General features: G+C 43.0%; 1 long non-coding RNA gene across 1 annotated transcript in view; it reads left to right on the top strand.

Annotated features, from left to right (window-relative positions):
• LOC310770729 overlaps positions 1 to 17,500 on the top strand; it is a 34,166-nt gene that overhangs the window by 2,213 nt on the left and 14,453 nt on the right. The gene's annotated exons all lie outside the window — the stretch shown is intronic.

The following is a 17,500-nucleotide window of genomic DNA, read 5'->3' as shown; positions in this document are numbered from 1 at the left end:
GACATCGATCAACCCCTTTTATGTCTCCTATAGCAGAATTGGAGGAAGAGAATGTGTATAATCTATTTTACCGACCAGCTAGGTGGCGACGGTGCCCTCCCGACAGAGAGAAAGTCAACCAAAAGCAGCCGCCTCCCGCGGCTGCTTCCTCCATTCTCAAGTAAATGGCTTGCCGATTTTACAGTCATCAGTCACCAGACTCGCCGCTCTCGGGCCGCGCCAGCAGCAGCACACGGGGGATTGCAAATTTGCATAATATATTATGGGTAAAACACACTTTGAAACGCCCGCAGAAAGGCCAGAATCGCACGCATTCCGAAAACCCAGAAACGAACGAGCCTCATTCTCATACTGTAGGCGGGGAGGGAGGCTGCTCAAACTCGCTGCCAGGGAGGGAGGCTGTAGCAGAGCACTCGCTTGTGACAAACGCAGGCTGAAAGCCACTAGACACGCCCACGGAGGGAGGAGTTGAAGGAGAGGGCGTTCGGAACTATATTGTTTGGATGTCTGATCTCTCACTGATGCCAAAAATAAATGGTTAAAGTGACTGTTCTGCCTGTTTGATTGAATTTCACAAAACTGCGATTATCTCAGCTTTCACTCTCAGACAGCTGAAACCATGCTGTACTCAACGGCTAATATCTACATAACTACTAACTCTACAAACTAACTCTTTTAGACAGAGAAAGCACACATTCTATTAGTACTTTTGTGAACTTCGTGTTCACAAACTCCAAGCAGAAAAGAATCCTCGGCTCTTGTAAAATGAGCCAGAATCCTCAAAAAATGGCCTGGCAGAAGCTACCTACAGCAAAAAAAAAACGGCTGGCAGTCAATGTGTTAAGCACGGGACATACTCCATGCGGGCAGTGAGAGGCGGAGCTCCGCAGACTGCGTGCGCACCCCGTGCTGGGACAGACGGGGTCATACTCAGAGTGCTGCTCAGAGCACAGCTGTTTACATAGTACAGTGAATGACCCATGATAAAGTCAATGAAACGCAATTAAAAGTCAATGGAATGCCATTATGTTCAGTAGACTGCGGTTTCACTCTCAAACGATTGTATCAGCACATGAATAGAATCGCCAATCCTGTTTTTATTGAATGTAAATAGGCCTAGATCTCAACACAGCACATTACTTGAAATTACTGAAAACGAACAGTTAGAAATCAAAGTTTACCACATGGGTCAAGAAATGTGGTCAAAACATGGCTCAGTGTAGCCTACTTCTTTATTTCATTTATCTTCCTGTCTCTCCCATGGATCTATTGTCTCCCTGCAAAGCAGAGCGGTGCGGTGCGCTGCTAGAAAAATCTGGCGACACGCGTTTACGGCTGCGGTGGCCTCGCCCCCACCGTAATTACGTCATATCGGCCGCACGGCCCTCGCGGTTGGAAGCGCGCATGGACTATGTACCGCCCTTTACTAAGATGTACTACAATAAAAAATAACATAATAACAGTAAGCCATTGTTGAGAGAAAAAAACATTCCAGTCAGGACCACTTTAATCAAAACACAACACCACTTTAGATAAATTTAAAGCTTTTATTTGCATAAGTTAAATTTGGTGGTATGGCTCTGTTCTGGAGGCCCTTCCATGCAGCAAGCATGGAAAGCCTAAGGCAGGGAGAGCAGCAGCAGATTCTTGGAGCTCCTTGCCCTTCCACAATCTGTGGAATAGCCTTAAGGCAAGGAGCAGCAAAAGACCCCCAAAACAACCATACCAGGCAATCCTCGCTGGCCCTCCATGTGCTTACATGGAAGGGCCAGCAGGAGGAGCTAGCCAAGCAAATTGAGACAATTAACCGAATGATAGCAAAACCTGCTGAAAGTACAGATTACTATCTACCAACATGCTATAAATAATAAAGAGAACTTAAGCAGCTATGCTTAAACATTTATTTATTTTTAATTTAAAGCAGCCAGCGGATCACGGGACGCTCATAGCCTTTTGAGCATTGAGGATGGCTTGGGCATCCGGCCGGAGGTAACGTTTATAGGCAGATGATGACCATCGACCCATGGCCTTGAGCGTCGAGACAGGAGCCACTGATGCTGCAGTAGTTGCTGCTCCTATGCGGAGGGAATGAGCAGTGTAACGCTCTGGAGGGAGCCCACAGGCCTGGCAGAACAGGCGAAGGCGAGAGGCGAACCAGGCTTTTGACATGGGTTTCCCCACCTCCACAACAAAGAATGGTGCTTGCTGACTGGCTTGAGACCGGCTCCTCAGATAGGCAGACATAGAGGACAAGGGACAAAAAGCAGAATTAGACTCAGAAATCAGAATAGACGATCCTATCTTATCTCTATCAGATTTTGAGTGTTTATGTAAACACCGAACATGCCCAAAGAATAGGGGTGTCACAATATATCGTCCCACGAAATTTCGCGATAGTAAAACGTCACGATATGTATCGTTGAGATGAAATCTCATATCGCAAAAAAAAAAAAAAAAAAAAAAAAAAAAATTCTTTTTTTTTTCAAAAAATAGACTAAGAAACGTCTTTGTTTGTTGAAGTTCAATGTGTGGAAAGTAGTTCAGTTGAACAAGTCTCTGAAGAGACACATGAGAAGTTATACAGGAGAGAAACCATTCAATTGAGTTTCTGGCAAAACTGTTTACTTGACAGGAAAAACTGAAGATGCATAAAAAATAGATTAAGAAAAGTCTTGTTGTTTGAGTTTGAAGAAAAACTGAAGATGCATAATGAGAATTTATACTGCTGAGAAACCTTTTAGTTCAAAGTAAATCTAAGTGACGGTGTAACTCATTCTATTTCAAGATAAGCCTTATCTCCAATCTCATGTTTTTTCTAGTTGTTATTGTAATAACAATTTCCCACAACAGCATGTTTTGTATTTGTGCATTTCAAATAAAATACTACTTTTCCAGTCATATATTGTCATTATTCAAGTTTAAAAAAATATTGTTAAAATCGTATCGTATCGTATCGTTATCGTGAACCCAGTATCGTGATACGTATCGTATCGTGAACTGAGTGTATCGTGACACCCCTACCAAAGAATGATGATACTCTATTGTATCATCAGCAAAAAAAAGTTTATTGATATCATTTTCCGTTCTTTAGTTATCAGCCGGAGAAGATAGGTTGTTTTCACCAAAAACAGACGTTTCAAATTAGAAGCTGAGATAATCAGCCTTTTGTGAAATGAAGCATTTCAAGCACATCACTGACTCTGAAGCTAATATTTTCTGATGTAGTGACACCAAAAATAATTTCCTTCAATAAAACAGCAAAAACAAAGGAATTTTGTTTGGCAAAATAATATTTTTTAGCTGCAACCAGCAGCGCTGGCCCCTGCGTGCGCAGACCCTATACTTTCTTGCTGGTCTTGATTTACTGCTGGTGGGCATCAGATATTCTAGCTTGCCAATCTGTCCATCGAGCCTGCTGTCTGGGTCTGTCTGGGTCGGTGTTGTATGCTGCCCTGCGTGCCCCACCCCCCTCGACTGCAAACCCCTCCTCCGTGGGTGTGTCTCTGGTGGCTCTGGTGGCTCTCTGCTGCGTTTGCTCTGCACTGAAAACCCAGCTTTTTCACAGTGTTCCGCGTGTATTTGTCACCGGCTCCCAGCGCTTCCAACAGAGAATAATAACAACTCCACAACTAATCATGTGGAGGGGCTATCGCAGCGGACACGGAGGGGCTCAATTGTGGGAGCAGATTGGCTGCTGCAGGCACAGCTAACGTTATGCTTCATGCATACCGATGCGGTTTCCGTTTCATCACGGGGCTTCTTCTGCTGTTTTTCCTCACCTTTCTCTAATCTGGAGAGCACTGTCGCCACCTAATGGGTCCATAAAATAGGTTATACACATTCAACATGCCCCAAATTTTTACAGGAGATGTATCAGGCTTTGATCCACGTCCCACCGTCAAAAAACGCAATTGACGACTTTAGTCGTCATTGGCACTCTACGTTACTATTTGAATTGACGACTATAGTCGTCATTGGCACTCAATGAGTTAAGCTGATACACACTTGTCTTGAGTTAATTCTACGAAGCTCAGTTAAGAATATGGCCAGTGTTGGGCAGTAGCTTGCTAGAAGTAGCGAAGCTACATAGCTTAACTACATTTCTCAGTAGCTTGGTGGTAGCTTCACTACTTTTGAACCAAGTAGCTTTTTCAGTAGCTGAGCTATTTATAGACCCAAGTAGCTTGTAGCTTCCCCCAAAGCTACAAGCTACTCGCCAGAGAAAATCCATGAGCAAAGCACGCAGTGGAGATTTCTGCTGCGGTTTGGATTAAACAGGAGGAGACATTGCATGTCAAGTGTGCCTGTGTAAAGCACTTCCAGTTCCATTATGACGGACAACAAGTGTTGTCTCATCCTTGCTTAGCATCCTTGCCTCTCTTGCAGCAAGACCCGGCACTACTCTGCCTCTGATTGGGTTGGGTTTAGGCAGTGTTTCCCACAGGATTTGGAGAATTTGTGCTGGGGGAGCGCAGACCCCCTAGGGGGGTGCGGGGGCATACGCCCCCGCAAGATTTTTTTAAACATTTTAAAGTCAAATGCATGAATTTGGTGTACTTTGAGAAAGCACTTGATAGCAAAATTAAATAGCTAGATCTATTAAGAACATGTCATCCTTACTGTGCTGTGGGTTTACAATGACAAACTAAATTTCTCCCTATAGATATATTCTGAATACAGGTCACTCAGTAGAATACTGCTTGTTTAAATACAATGGCCCATCTATACCAAAATCATTTCCAGGGAAGAACTCAAAATACAATAAAATTTTGTAGGCATAAACAGAACTTGTTTGGTTCTCCTACAGATACATTCCTGTTATCTCACATCACTAAACCATCTAAATCCTGGAATTTCTCAGAAAATGAATTTTGATGAAGCAGGAATGATTAGATGAATAACTTCTCTCTGACTACACATCGTGTGTGTCATTTATTAGCACAAAATAAGATCTCAAATCCCAAGACCGAAAACTAGGCCGGAACATGACCTGTGTCCCCGATACTCTCTCCAACAATTTCTATGAGCCTGTGGCTCAGTCAGCCCAAACCTGTGTTCACTAGTACTGTATGTCACTACAGGAACAACTTTTCAATAGGTCTCAATGACCTGACATTTAATTAACACAAACTGAAGATTAGTTCAGTTTGATGCACATAAATAAATAATACAAAAACCATAGAAAATGAGGTAAAAGAAAGTGTGCAATTCTCCTTTAAAATTAAACAAAATAACAAACCCAACACTATTATAAACAGCCTGGGGAATAACAAGTGCAACAGTTTGATGCATAGACATTAACTAGAAAATGCATGGAAACATCAACTATTTACAGATGAACAATACCATCGATGGTAATTGAGAAATACTATTTACATAGTAATTAACAACAAAAACTCAAAATAATAAATAACTGAAAGAAATAGTGTTCCATTACTATTTGAGTGACTGCTCCACAGACTACTGGCAAAGTTTGCACCCTTTGGTTGAACATTTGATTTTCCGGGGCTTTCTGAAAAAATATTCTAATGCCCTATCATATGGGAAGTCCTGAGGAGGGGGGCCATTTATGGAGATCCTCAGGCAGGCAGCCAGGTGTTCTCCTTGGAGCTGGTTTCGGAGGTCCGTTTTCACCTGAAGATAAAGCAGAAAAATAATACCACAAACTCCACTACTGTTATATAAAGAAAATTAAATTGCTGTGCTTTTCAAAGTGATGCTCTAGACTTACCCTATTCATTGTAGAGAAGTCACGTTCACAATTGACACTGGAAACTGGGATGACTAGTGCAATTCCCGCAAGGAGGCTCAGGCAGGGGTAGACATTGGCCCACTCATCAAACTCGCTCGCCAGCTCCCTCATGATCTCCTCCTGCTTCTTGTTCTTGAAACATATGGTTGACCATGGTATGAGTGTTTGTGTGTGTAGTGAATCATAGTTGATTAGTCACAATCAGATTAATTTACCCACCTTGAATGCCCCAGTAAGGACATGATTCTTGAACGAGGACCACTCCTGCAGGACCTGAATCTCTTGTTGAGGGCAAAATTTCCTGGCCAGAGTCCGCAGATGAGAGATGTTTGTATGGTGCAGAGCAGCTGATTGCGGTCCAAAGACACTGAAGGCCCCAAGGATGTCCAGATCAATGAACCTCCTGTCCAGGTGTGTTTCCAGGCCAGTTATGTAAGGGTGGATGACCTACAATGAACAGATAACCATATTTTTAGGAAGAGGCTATGCCTACCTTTAACTGTTGTTCTGTCGTTTGTTCTAAACTTGGGCATTTACCTCTCGCTGGAATCTGGCCCACTGCTCCTCTCTCTGCACTTCTTGTCGGCCTCTTCTATTCCTCTCCTCCTCGTGTTGGATGTTGAAGGCTCCAAGTCCTTGGGGATCATCGAGGTCCTGATGGAGGCGAGACAGGAATGATCCAGGGAGTGGAGTCTGTCCAGCCTCTTTAATGCTCCTCAGAGTTTGGATTGTGACAGGAACCTACATTTAAAAATAATAGCTGCTCAGTATTGGTCAGGCATGCAAACACCAAATTTCAACATATCAAATCATATAACATACCTGCTTCTTAATATGTAGGAAGTTGACATCTGATTTTTGAAATATTTTGGACAGGCGTGCCAGGTGGGGCAAAACATCAGCCTGTAGGTAAACTGCTGCCACAAATCTGTACGTAGCACAGAATGTGTAGAGTCCCCTCGCCACTCAACCCGTTCTCACTCCGAGCGCGCAGCATATTGACGCTTTGTCACGCCCCTTGTGCGTTGCTTGTTTACTAACACGGTACCCTTGAGCGACCCATGAAACGACTTGGGCTTTCCAACTAAACTCCAATGTAAACCCATAGAAGTAATCTTTGACGCTCAAGGCAACTGCTCCACCGTCCCAACACGCTGCCCTTGTGCGACAGATGTAACGACTTAGGGTTTGGCTAATGTAAACCCATAGAAGTAATCTTTGACGCTCAAGGCAACTGCTCCACCGTCCCAACACGCTGCCCTTGTGCGACAGATGTAACGACTTAGGGTTTGGCTAATGTAAACCCATAGAAGTAATCTTTGACGCTCAAGGCAACTGCTCCACCGTCCCAACACGCTGCCCTTGCGCGACCAATATAACGACCTGGGCTTTCACTAATTATTATTTTTTTCATTAGGGCTTTCATTTATATAATATGGGTTATAATATAAATGACCATTGGCCTCCCCAATCCCGAACCAGACCACAGGAAGGAGGGGGGGGGGGGGGGGGGGTGCAGGATATTTTTTAGAATAATAATAATGTTTATAACATGACATAAAGTCCAACAAACCACAAGAACAACAAAAACATAGCCTTATAAAACAATTACATTTCTGACACACAAAAATCAGCACCACGGATAGCCCCGATTCACTCCATTAACGGGAGCTGTCCGCCACCATGGTGCTGAAATCAAATCAATCGATGCTGGGAAAATCGATCACCCACAGTTTAATCATTTCTGACACACAAAGATCAGCACCATGGATAGCCACGGATAGTGGCAGAGCAGACACGGGAACTGAAAGAGGTGGGAATACTACTGTAATAATAATTGTAGTATTATTATTTTAATTTTTGTTATGAATAATTATAATAATAATAATAATAATGACAATAATAATAAAACTTCAATTAATAGCCCCGGATTTTATTTGCTTCGGCCTATAGGCTGTTTAGGATTTAGGAACTGCATCTATTGGGTGTTGTTTTATTCCTTGATTGAGCACAAAATAATTGATCAGGAAAGTTTCGAAATAATAATGATTGTTAATAATAATAATAATAATAATAATAATAATAATAATAACAGTACAAATGCAATTAATAGCCACGGATTATATTTGCTTCATTCAATCACTGAATAAATTCGCCTAGCCTATACAGCGGTAAGGCCGCCCGAAAGGCCTAACAGCCTATAGGCAGGCTTGACGGCATCTAGGCTATTTGGTGTTTAATTCCTTGCTTGAGCACAAAATTATTGTTCAGGAAAGTTTGGAAATAATAATGCTTATTATTGTTGTTGTTGTTGTTGTTGTGATAAATTAAATTGTATAAAAAGATCTAGGCTAAAGAACGAATAGTAGGCTAGCCGCGGCAGCCTATTAATATTAAAGAAAATAAAAAGGTAGCCTACTAAATAAATTCTGTTTTTATTGGAGGTCTTATTAAGTTGTTTGCATAACTCTTCTAGGTGTTCGAGCACATCGTGGAAAACCATGCACAGTTTGATGATGACACTGTCAGCCGCGCTGACATCAACCTCCTTGACAGCTTCGAGTTCTGCTTTTGGTTGAAAACCTTCCAAGCCATCTTCTCTTACTCGGATGTTGTCTTTGATATTCTCCAAAACAAACATTTCGATATGCAGTTTTGCCTCGCCAGTTAGGATGAGCTTCACAGATCAATCGAAAAGGAAAAAGATAAGTTTGAGGTCTATGGAGAGACCGAGGCTTTGGTTGGCCCTCCGCGCATCCGTGGAGCTGGAGACGTTTGCGCACGGTACAGAGCGGTCCACTGCAGCGTAATCGACAGCCTTCTAAACCAGATCTCCAGCCGCTTCACTGATCACAATCCTGCCACTGATGTGTGTGTGTGTGTGTGTGTGTGTGTGTGTGTGTGTGTGTGTGTGTGTGTGTGTGTGTGTGTGTGTGTGTGTGTGTGTGTGACTGTGTGCGCGCAGTTTATTTATTTATTTCAAATCAATCCCTGAGTCATTTGATTTCATCCTGGCGCCCGGGCTTAGCTCATTATGTCTTATACAGCGCATTGTGAACTGCTGTGAGCTCATCCTCCCTCCCTGTCTCAAAACTGATGTGTGTGTGTGTGTGTGTGTGTGTGTGTGTGTGTGTGTGTGTGTGTGTGTGTGTGTGTGTGTGTGTGTGTGTGTGTGTGTGACTGTGTGCGCGCAGTTTATTTATTTATTTCAAATCAATCCCTGAGTCATTTGATTTCATCCTGGCGCCCGGGCTTAGCTCATTATGTCTTATACAGCGCATTGTGAACTGCTGTGAGCTCATCCTCCCTCCCTGTCTCAAATCAAAACGAGCCTCGATTGACTGGCTACCCCTGTAAAATAAACAAATAGCCTATAGCCTATGGAAATCAGTGGTTATCAATTCAAGTCGCAGGCGAAAACTCGCAATGCAACTTGTGATGATAATAGCCTAGTAATGACATTCATATTAATTAGCCTACCTCATGTCGGAATGGGGGAATGTTTAAGCGGGGTCTGGATACATATTTTGTACATAAAAGCAGGTCCCAATTTGACGCCCGGTTAGTTTTTTCAATGTTTTTTTTTTTTACCTTTGCGATCCTGTTGAATGCATCTCCCAAACACAACGAAGAAGAAAAATCGGATGAAGAAGACGAACAACGAGGAAACGAGGAACAGGTTCAAAAATTTGTTTTCCATCAACATCTGATGATTCTGAAAAATTGTGTAGGCATTTCCTGAAGATTTTTATACACTAAAACCGACATCTCTGGTGTAATAATTATTTTGAGAAATGTGCCTATGGTATGTTTCCCTGCCAGCGGGCATAGAAGTCGGCTTCTAATTGGTATTTCACGGCTACTGAAGAGGGTAGGCTCCTTGAGTGATGAACTTTTTAAAAATTCGTTTTCCAGCAACACCTGACAGTTATGAAAATTGTGTAGGTATTTTCTTAAGATTTTTGTAGGCCTACAAATCCGACATCTCTGATTGAGAAATGTGAGTATGATAGGCTATAATGTTTCCCCTGCCAGCGGAGGAGGCAGCACATGCAACAAATAATCTGCTCACATGATGATCATGTTCTCTCACCTTCAGCCTCCCCATAGACAAGCAATCGTGTGGGGGGCTGTAGCCAACTGATTAAAATAAATGGTTTAAATAAACAATTTCATACTATTTACAATCTTTGCTGAGCAATATCTTTGTACAAAAATAATTAAAGCAGGTCCCAAACTGCCCGGGCTAATAATTGGCATTTTACGGTATTATTATTATTATTATTATTATTATTATAACTATTATGATTATTATGATTATTATGATTATTATTATTATATTTCTACTATGGAGGGGAACTGGGGAGGTAGCGTGATCCTCCCACACGCTACGTCCCACCGGTGAAACTCACTCTCGGGTGAAAAGAAGCAGTGCACATGTATTGGAGGAAGCATGTGCAGGTCCACCTACAGCCCTCCCCAGATCCGGCAGAGGGGGTGGAGCAGTGACTGGGACAGCATGTGTGTATCTGCATGCACGTGTACATATTGAATATCAAACATAGGCCTACATATTAAAAATAAAATAATACTTTTATGATGATTTTGAACGTCGGTTCCCCTTTGCACTGTTTTCCTCCCTCCGCCTCCCCAGATCCGGCAGAGGGGGTGGAGCAGTGACTGGGACAGCATACGTGTGTCTCCATGCACGTGTACATATTGAATATCAAACATAGGCCTACATATTAAAAATAAAATAATGCTTTTATGATGATTTTGAACGTCGGTTCTCCTTTGCGCTGTTTTCCTCCCTCCGCTTGTGCTTCGCCCCCCCCCCCCCTCCTTCCTGTGGTCTGGTTCGGGATTGGCGAGGCCAATGGTCATTTATATTATAACCCATTATATAAATGAAAGCCCTAATGAAAAAAATAATAATTAGTGAAAGCCCAGGTCGTTATATTGGTCGCGCAAGGGCAGCGTGTTGGGACGGTGGAGCAGTTGCCTTGAGCGTCAAAGATTACTTCTATGGGTTTACATTAGCCACACCCTAAGTCGTTATATCTGTCGCACAAGGGCAGCGTGTTGGGACGGTGGAGCAGTTGCCTTGAGCGTCAAAGATTACTTCTATGGGTTTACATTGTAGTTTAGTTGGAAAGCCCAAGGCGTTTCATGGGTCGCTCAAGGGTACCGTGTTAGTAAACAAGCAACGCACAAGGGGCGTGACAAAGCGTCAATATGCTGCGCGCTCGGAGTGAGAACGGGTTGCGCCACTGGACATTTTCTCTGCTCTGCTTGCTCTGCCAAGGCTCCAAGGACTGCACTCAGGTTCCTCTGTAGAGTCTCAATAGCGTTGTGCTGAGAGAGCCACCGTGTGTCCTTCACTTCCTGGAAATGGAGCAATTAAAGACTGATTATGAATAATATAATAATAATGAATAATAACTACTATGGTATCAGAATACTGTTATGACCGTAAAACATAATATTTAGTTATGAATAGACAGAAGATAACTGCAAGGGTACTATTTACCTTTATTTTCAAGTCACTGACACCCAGGGTGGTGGCTGCAGCCTTGAGTGTTGCAGTACGGTTTGCACTGTTCCTAAAATATAAATGAAGCTCTTGCAGCAGGTGGTCCCTGAACGTGGCCATGTATTTCACATCATTTGACGAGTCCTTGCAGGCAAGGGCCAGTTTGTGGGCAGCACAAGCCACAGACACAATCTTCGGGAAGCTGTCTGTGAGTTGCTTCGCAACCCCATTCACACGTCCTGAATTTAAATAACATTATTTAGTGACAAACATGGGATACAACAAACAATCTCATATCGGCATAAAATAATTACCCGTCATAACAGCTGCCCCGTCAGTCCCAAGTCCATAGAGTTTCTCTGTTGGGAGGCCCTTCCTCAAGATCACATCCTTCACAGCTGTCACAACAGTGTCTGCTCTGCCATCAGGAATAGAGACCAGGTCCAGGAACTGATTGAACACATGTCCCTCTTTATCCAGGTATCTGAGAGAAACACAGGCAAATATTTAGTATTCACAGTTAATTAACAGGGCCCAGGATTTATGGGATTCTGACATCAAACTAAAAAAAGTTCCCTTACCTGACATGCAAATCAAGTTGCCTGGTCATAGACAGATCTGTGCTCTCATCGACTTCCAGGCTAATTGCCTGTGATGATTTGATGTCGGTGAGAATTGGCTCTTCAATTATTTCTGCTATGATCTCAAGCATCTCATCAATGATTCGATGAGACCTATAGTTATTCCTCCGGTCAATCTTGACATTGAGAAAAGGGGGGGAAAAGGGCTTTGTAAAAAATAAACATTCATAAAGACATTCATGAATTCATAAATTTAACCTTAAAAAAAACAATTGGTAGGTGACTTAGGTGTCCTTTACCTTTAATTTGCTATAGTAATTGCACCCTAGAAGCTCAGCCAGGCTCAGAAGCTTAGAGTAGTTGGTGTGGTGGGCCAGTTCATTCTTTATCAGCCAGTAAAGACACTTGAACCCACCAACCACTGCCTCATGTTCCAGAATCACGTCTGGCTCAAAGGCATTCATCACCGAGAGGCCTGTAAATTACAAAAAATATTAGAAACTGATTTGAATGTACTGAAGTTATATATACACACCAGGTATATAATAACATAACTCAAGTAACTTTATATATACACCTACCAGATGCTAGAGTTGCCTGGCACCTGATGCTGTCTTGGTGGTGCTCTGATGTGATGTGGCGCTCCAGTAAATCCTTTTTGTAGGTTACTGCACCCACCTCAACAAAAGGAGACTTGATGCCGCGGCCTCTCCTAACACTACCACCAGCCTTGTGCTGTCTGCAGAGTCTACAGAACATGCCTAAAAGAGACAACAATCATTTGTCAAATAGCCACACATACCTGATTACATTAGGGGGTTTAGATAAATAAAAAAATCTGATTTATTCATGATTAATAAATAATACAAAATAATGTGTCTATTTCTGACATGACAAATTATGCAGATTAAATTTACCATGCTGTGTGTGATACAGCCATGTCTTAAATTGAGGCATCTGCAGCCATTCTGGATTGAATCCGGTGCCTCTGTGCTTGGTGCTGCTTGCTCCTGCTGTCCTGTCTACAGGCACAGAAGAAAATAAATTAGGCCCCTTTTCCTGAGATCTGTGGCTACTGGCTGCCCTGCTTCTACATGATGTCATCAGATCTCACTGTTTGCTGTCAATCTCACCTGGTGCTTTTGCCCTAGCTGCTGGCTCTGCCTCTAAGGCAGCATGTTGGCTGCTCTCTTGAGTCTGACTCACTTACTGGAGCAAACCCTTCCTGCCTGGGCTGAGTGGGCTCAGCTTCCACAGCAGCACTGGTTGAAGGCTGAAAATATTCCAAACAAATTAATTGATAGCCAAGTAATCACACTCGACTGGTCAGACTGTTCAGCTTTCCCTTCAGTTTCTTGGCAACGTCACTGCTAATATAACGTTACCTCTGGTCCGGGCTGCCTCTCCTCAGGACGAGGCCTTTTCAGCCTCTGAAAAAACTTTTCAATACTCATCTGGATTGTGGGAGCAAACGTCGAAAAGAATTAACGTTGTCCACTTACAGTCAGATTAGCAGCTCATGTACAGCGTGCTAACCTCGACAACCCAGCTAGTATTAGCTTAAGTTATAGGCTAGCTTACTAGCTAGCTCCTTATGCTTGCTAATAACGTAGCGTTACTTTGCCGCCGGGTTGTCGAGATTGACAAACGTTGTGTGGGAATTATAACGTTACACTACACTTACTTATCAGAGTCAGCATGCATTTGTGGACAAAATTGTGCAGCGTTTTAATGATACTAACCGTTAGGTCCGTGAGGTCCGATACAACGCAATGTATTCTGCGGAGAAAAGTAGTCCCGCGGGTTGTAGGGGAGTCCAGAGAGTAGAGCAAAGTTGGCTGCCTGGAACAAAGATCTTCCCCGCCTTGTGGCTTGACCCGCCCTACTCTTCCTCTTATTGGCTCTGATATTTTGCGTTAACCAATAATCACGCCTCATGCCTAAACCAACCAATCACACTCCGAAAACAGAGACGGGATAGTGTGTGTGTGTGTGTGTGTGTGTGTGTGAGAGAGAGAGAGAGAGAGACAGCGAGCCAATGTGGAGTTTTGCGAGGGAGGTAAAAAAAAAAAAACTCCGTCAACATTTTATTGTGGCGGTCAAGATTTAATTGTGGCGGTGCGCCACAAATTCCTTTATGTATGGGAAACACTGGTTTAGGGAATGAAGACTGATGATTGGTTAAGGGTAGGGCAAAATATGTCATGTGCTGGCGAAGTCACATCAGCAACGAACTTTGAAAGATGGCAGAGCCAGAGGGAGCCACTGGCAGTGATGAAGAAGACCTATTTGTTTGGTGGAAAGTTGTTCTTTGACATGAAGTTGATTAAATGTGAGAAAAAAAGTAGCTTTGATGTAGCAAGCTGCTTTTGCCATGTTGCTCGTAGCTTAGCTTGCTACATTTCTCTGGGGATAGCTTCAATGTAGTTTAGCTATATTTGATCGAGAGTAACTCATAGCTTAGCTTACTACATTTTCCAAGTAGCTTGCCCATCACTGAACATGGCAAGCTAATGTGTCATTGGAAAACATTTATTGATAGTGTAACACTTGACACAATCAAATGTGTAGTCACTTTTTCACAGCAATAGCCTACTGTAGGCTACAGTCCAGCCCACCATGGTATGGGAAAGGAACCGTTGTTTGAATTATATTGAAATATATTGTGAGCGCTGACCAACACCAAGAGGCAGAGAGGCTGGAATTTCCAAAAGCAAAGTGGTTTATTATAGGCCAAAGTCAAAGGGGGGGGGGGATAATGCAAACAACTTAAATCTTCTTCCCCACTGGGGCGTTTCAGTAACAGATCAGACTATTATAAGTCTCCAGAGGTTGCCTATGGAAGGAGAGAGTAGACTTATTAAAAATATGTCCATTTACAATAAATATCCTCCTAAACATAGTGGAGTGTGTGTGTAGCTTACCGCCCGACGATGCGTCCCTCTCCCAGGAGAATGAGCCTCTGACCGAGCAGGTTTGGCCTCAGTTTTATACTCAGCTGATCAGAGCACAGGTGTCATCACTTGCTTGATCGGACACACCAGCCATCATTTCAGACTGATTGAGTATGTACCGGGGAATGTACCGCCCCTCAATCACTCTGCCAAGGGTCAAAGAGCTCCACCTACCTCTGGGAGGGCGCATGTCAGGGCGAGCCCACAGTGACACTCCACAATATGTTATGGTGTAGTCTATGTAATGTATGCCAAATTTATACAGATATCACCATATTTCATTTCAATAAATATAAAGCATTGATTTGAAGCAGGCTGCTGGTCGGTTGTTTCGGCCGTCATGTCGTCTGGTCCAATCTTCGGTTGGTGTGCCTCGTCTGGTCCAATCTTCGGTTCGTGTCATAGTTCGTGTTCACTCGACATCAACAATCTTTATTATATCACATCTGATAATTTTATCCAACCTGCCTCTGACAACTAATGGGCTCCTTCTGCGATCATATCGTGATATATTCAGGTAGCCTACATGATTTACCGAAGTACATAACAATAACAACAAGGCTATTTGTTGGCAATGTTTATTGACAAAAGCATTAAAACAAGCAAATAACAATATAATTATCCGGTCACTGTCAGATAGATGCGTACAAATAGTTCAAAACAAATATCTCAGTCTCAAAACTGTTGGCATTTGACTCAGGCGCGTAGCCACGGGTGTGCTAGGGTGTGCCAATGCCACCCAGACAGGCCGCTGGCACACCCAAAAAAAATGGGGTAAAAAAGGTTTTTTGTTTTGTCTGCAAAACACATGTCAACGCTGTCATGCACTGTGTCCAACTGTCCGCCTGCAAGTAAATCCATAGAGAAAATAAGTAGCAAAGAGCGTTCCCATCTGCAACGAAAATCACTTCCTTGTTTGCCTGAGACGCATGTGTACCCATGCGTCTCAGGCAAACAAGGAAGTGATTTTCGTTGCAGAGAGGTAACCCTCTTGGAACCACTCTTGCTGGTTCCTCTCGCTATGGATTTACTTTGAAAATGACAGTTTCGCGTACTTTGGATTATTATTTGATGATCGCATGGTGAGTACACAAGTCACAACATGTATGTGATTGTTTCTAGCGCTGTTGTGTGTGCTTTTGGGGGAATGAACGGCGGTAGCATATTAGAGACTGCCACACTACTGTACTATCTAACTAGCGTTAACAGTACTAGCAGCCCCCATGTATCACTGTGAAACGCACTTTCTAATGCACGCCACGCACAGTGAAGATGTTGGCGGCGTGTCCCTTCGCATTTAACGTTAGCCAGGAGACTTTTCAGTCATGCATCTGCATGCGTCTCAGATTTCTAATAATATACGGGTCCACACGAACATGCCAACCAAATTTGCGTTCTTTCCCGACTAGAACACTCATTGGAAAAAGTAGGTGAGACTTTTTTGAGATACTAAACAAAGTGGTTTTACATGTTGCCAAAAAATACAATTTAATTGACTGCTTCTACCTGCTAATAATGAGTGCGAAAAGGAGCAAACAACACACAAATATTCCTCTAAATCTGGTTTGAAAAGACCCAAAAAAAATTTGGCGGCCGCCGCCAAATAGTCCGCCCCCTGGCACACCCTGGCTTTCTGTGGCACACCCAATGAGCCGAGTCTGGCTACGCTAATGATTTGACTTGTGTTATATCTGATGTTGAAATGACTGATTATCAGCAGTATTAACCTGCACAGTAGCCTAACAGGTTAACGTTATAATATCAGGAGAGATTAAGTAGGCTAAATAAACCATACACATGAGAATTACCGTTAACGTTACAGCATTTAATAACGTTCATTTTCCAAAAATCCTGTTCCTCTGTTGTCACTCGACGATCATCATTCCCTTGAATAAATGACACGTGTTATTAATCAATGGGCGTTTGTTTACCCAACACAATGCTGTGCAGCATGCAATAACATTTTTAAAACATTAACACGTAACTTCTGCTTCTCTAGAATGTTAGTCCTCATGTAATATTTGACAAATGGACATGTTAAATGTCATGCTTGAAATTACGTTAGCTAAAGATTACCTCAATTTTGTGGAAGGTAACGTCAAACCGCAGGCGGCCGGGGCAGGCTGGTGACGCGAGGTCTGGAGATAATATCCAAAAACTACTGACGTGCCACCACGATGCCTCGGATCACAAGTAAAAAGGACAGAATAATTTGGTTATCCATTTCGTTATCCATGATCAAACGTCTGTCCACTTCTCTCAACTAGCGGGGTTATGTAAACAGTGTGTCGCCACAAAAAGTGCGTCACCAGTGCGACACACTTTCTTCTTCTGTTGTTTGTAGGCGGGTCGCCGACAGCTTCAAGCTGCTTACCGCTGCTTACCATTAATGATGTTATACCATAGACATAAATAATATGGACGTAGCTATCCCATTACATTTCTTCTCCCTGGCGGAGTGCAAACGTTGGCCATCACCATCTTGATATTTCATCAGCAGAGTGGGAGGGAATGGATTGAGTCCTTCTGCACTTCACGTGAGATGGGGGTTTCCCAGAGCCACAGCTCCGCCTGCTATTGGTCCGTGATCTGCAAGCTGTGCGTTCACTGGACAGGCGATCTGTCAATCACCCCCTTTTCTATCTATCTATTTTACTCCAAACGGGCGAGTTATATAAAA

This window comes from Poromitra crassiceps, assembly GCF_964638095.1.
Source record: "Poromitra crassiceps genome assembly, contig: HAP1_SCAFFOLD_201, whole genome shotgun sequence".
NCBI lineage: Eukaryota > Metazoa > Chordata > Actinopteri > Beryciformes > Melamphaidae > Poromitra > Poromitra crassiceps.
The sequence above is the reverse complement of the archived record's forward strand: the minus strand, read 5'-3'. Positions and strand labels throughout refer to the sequence as shown.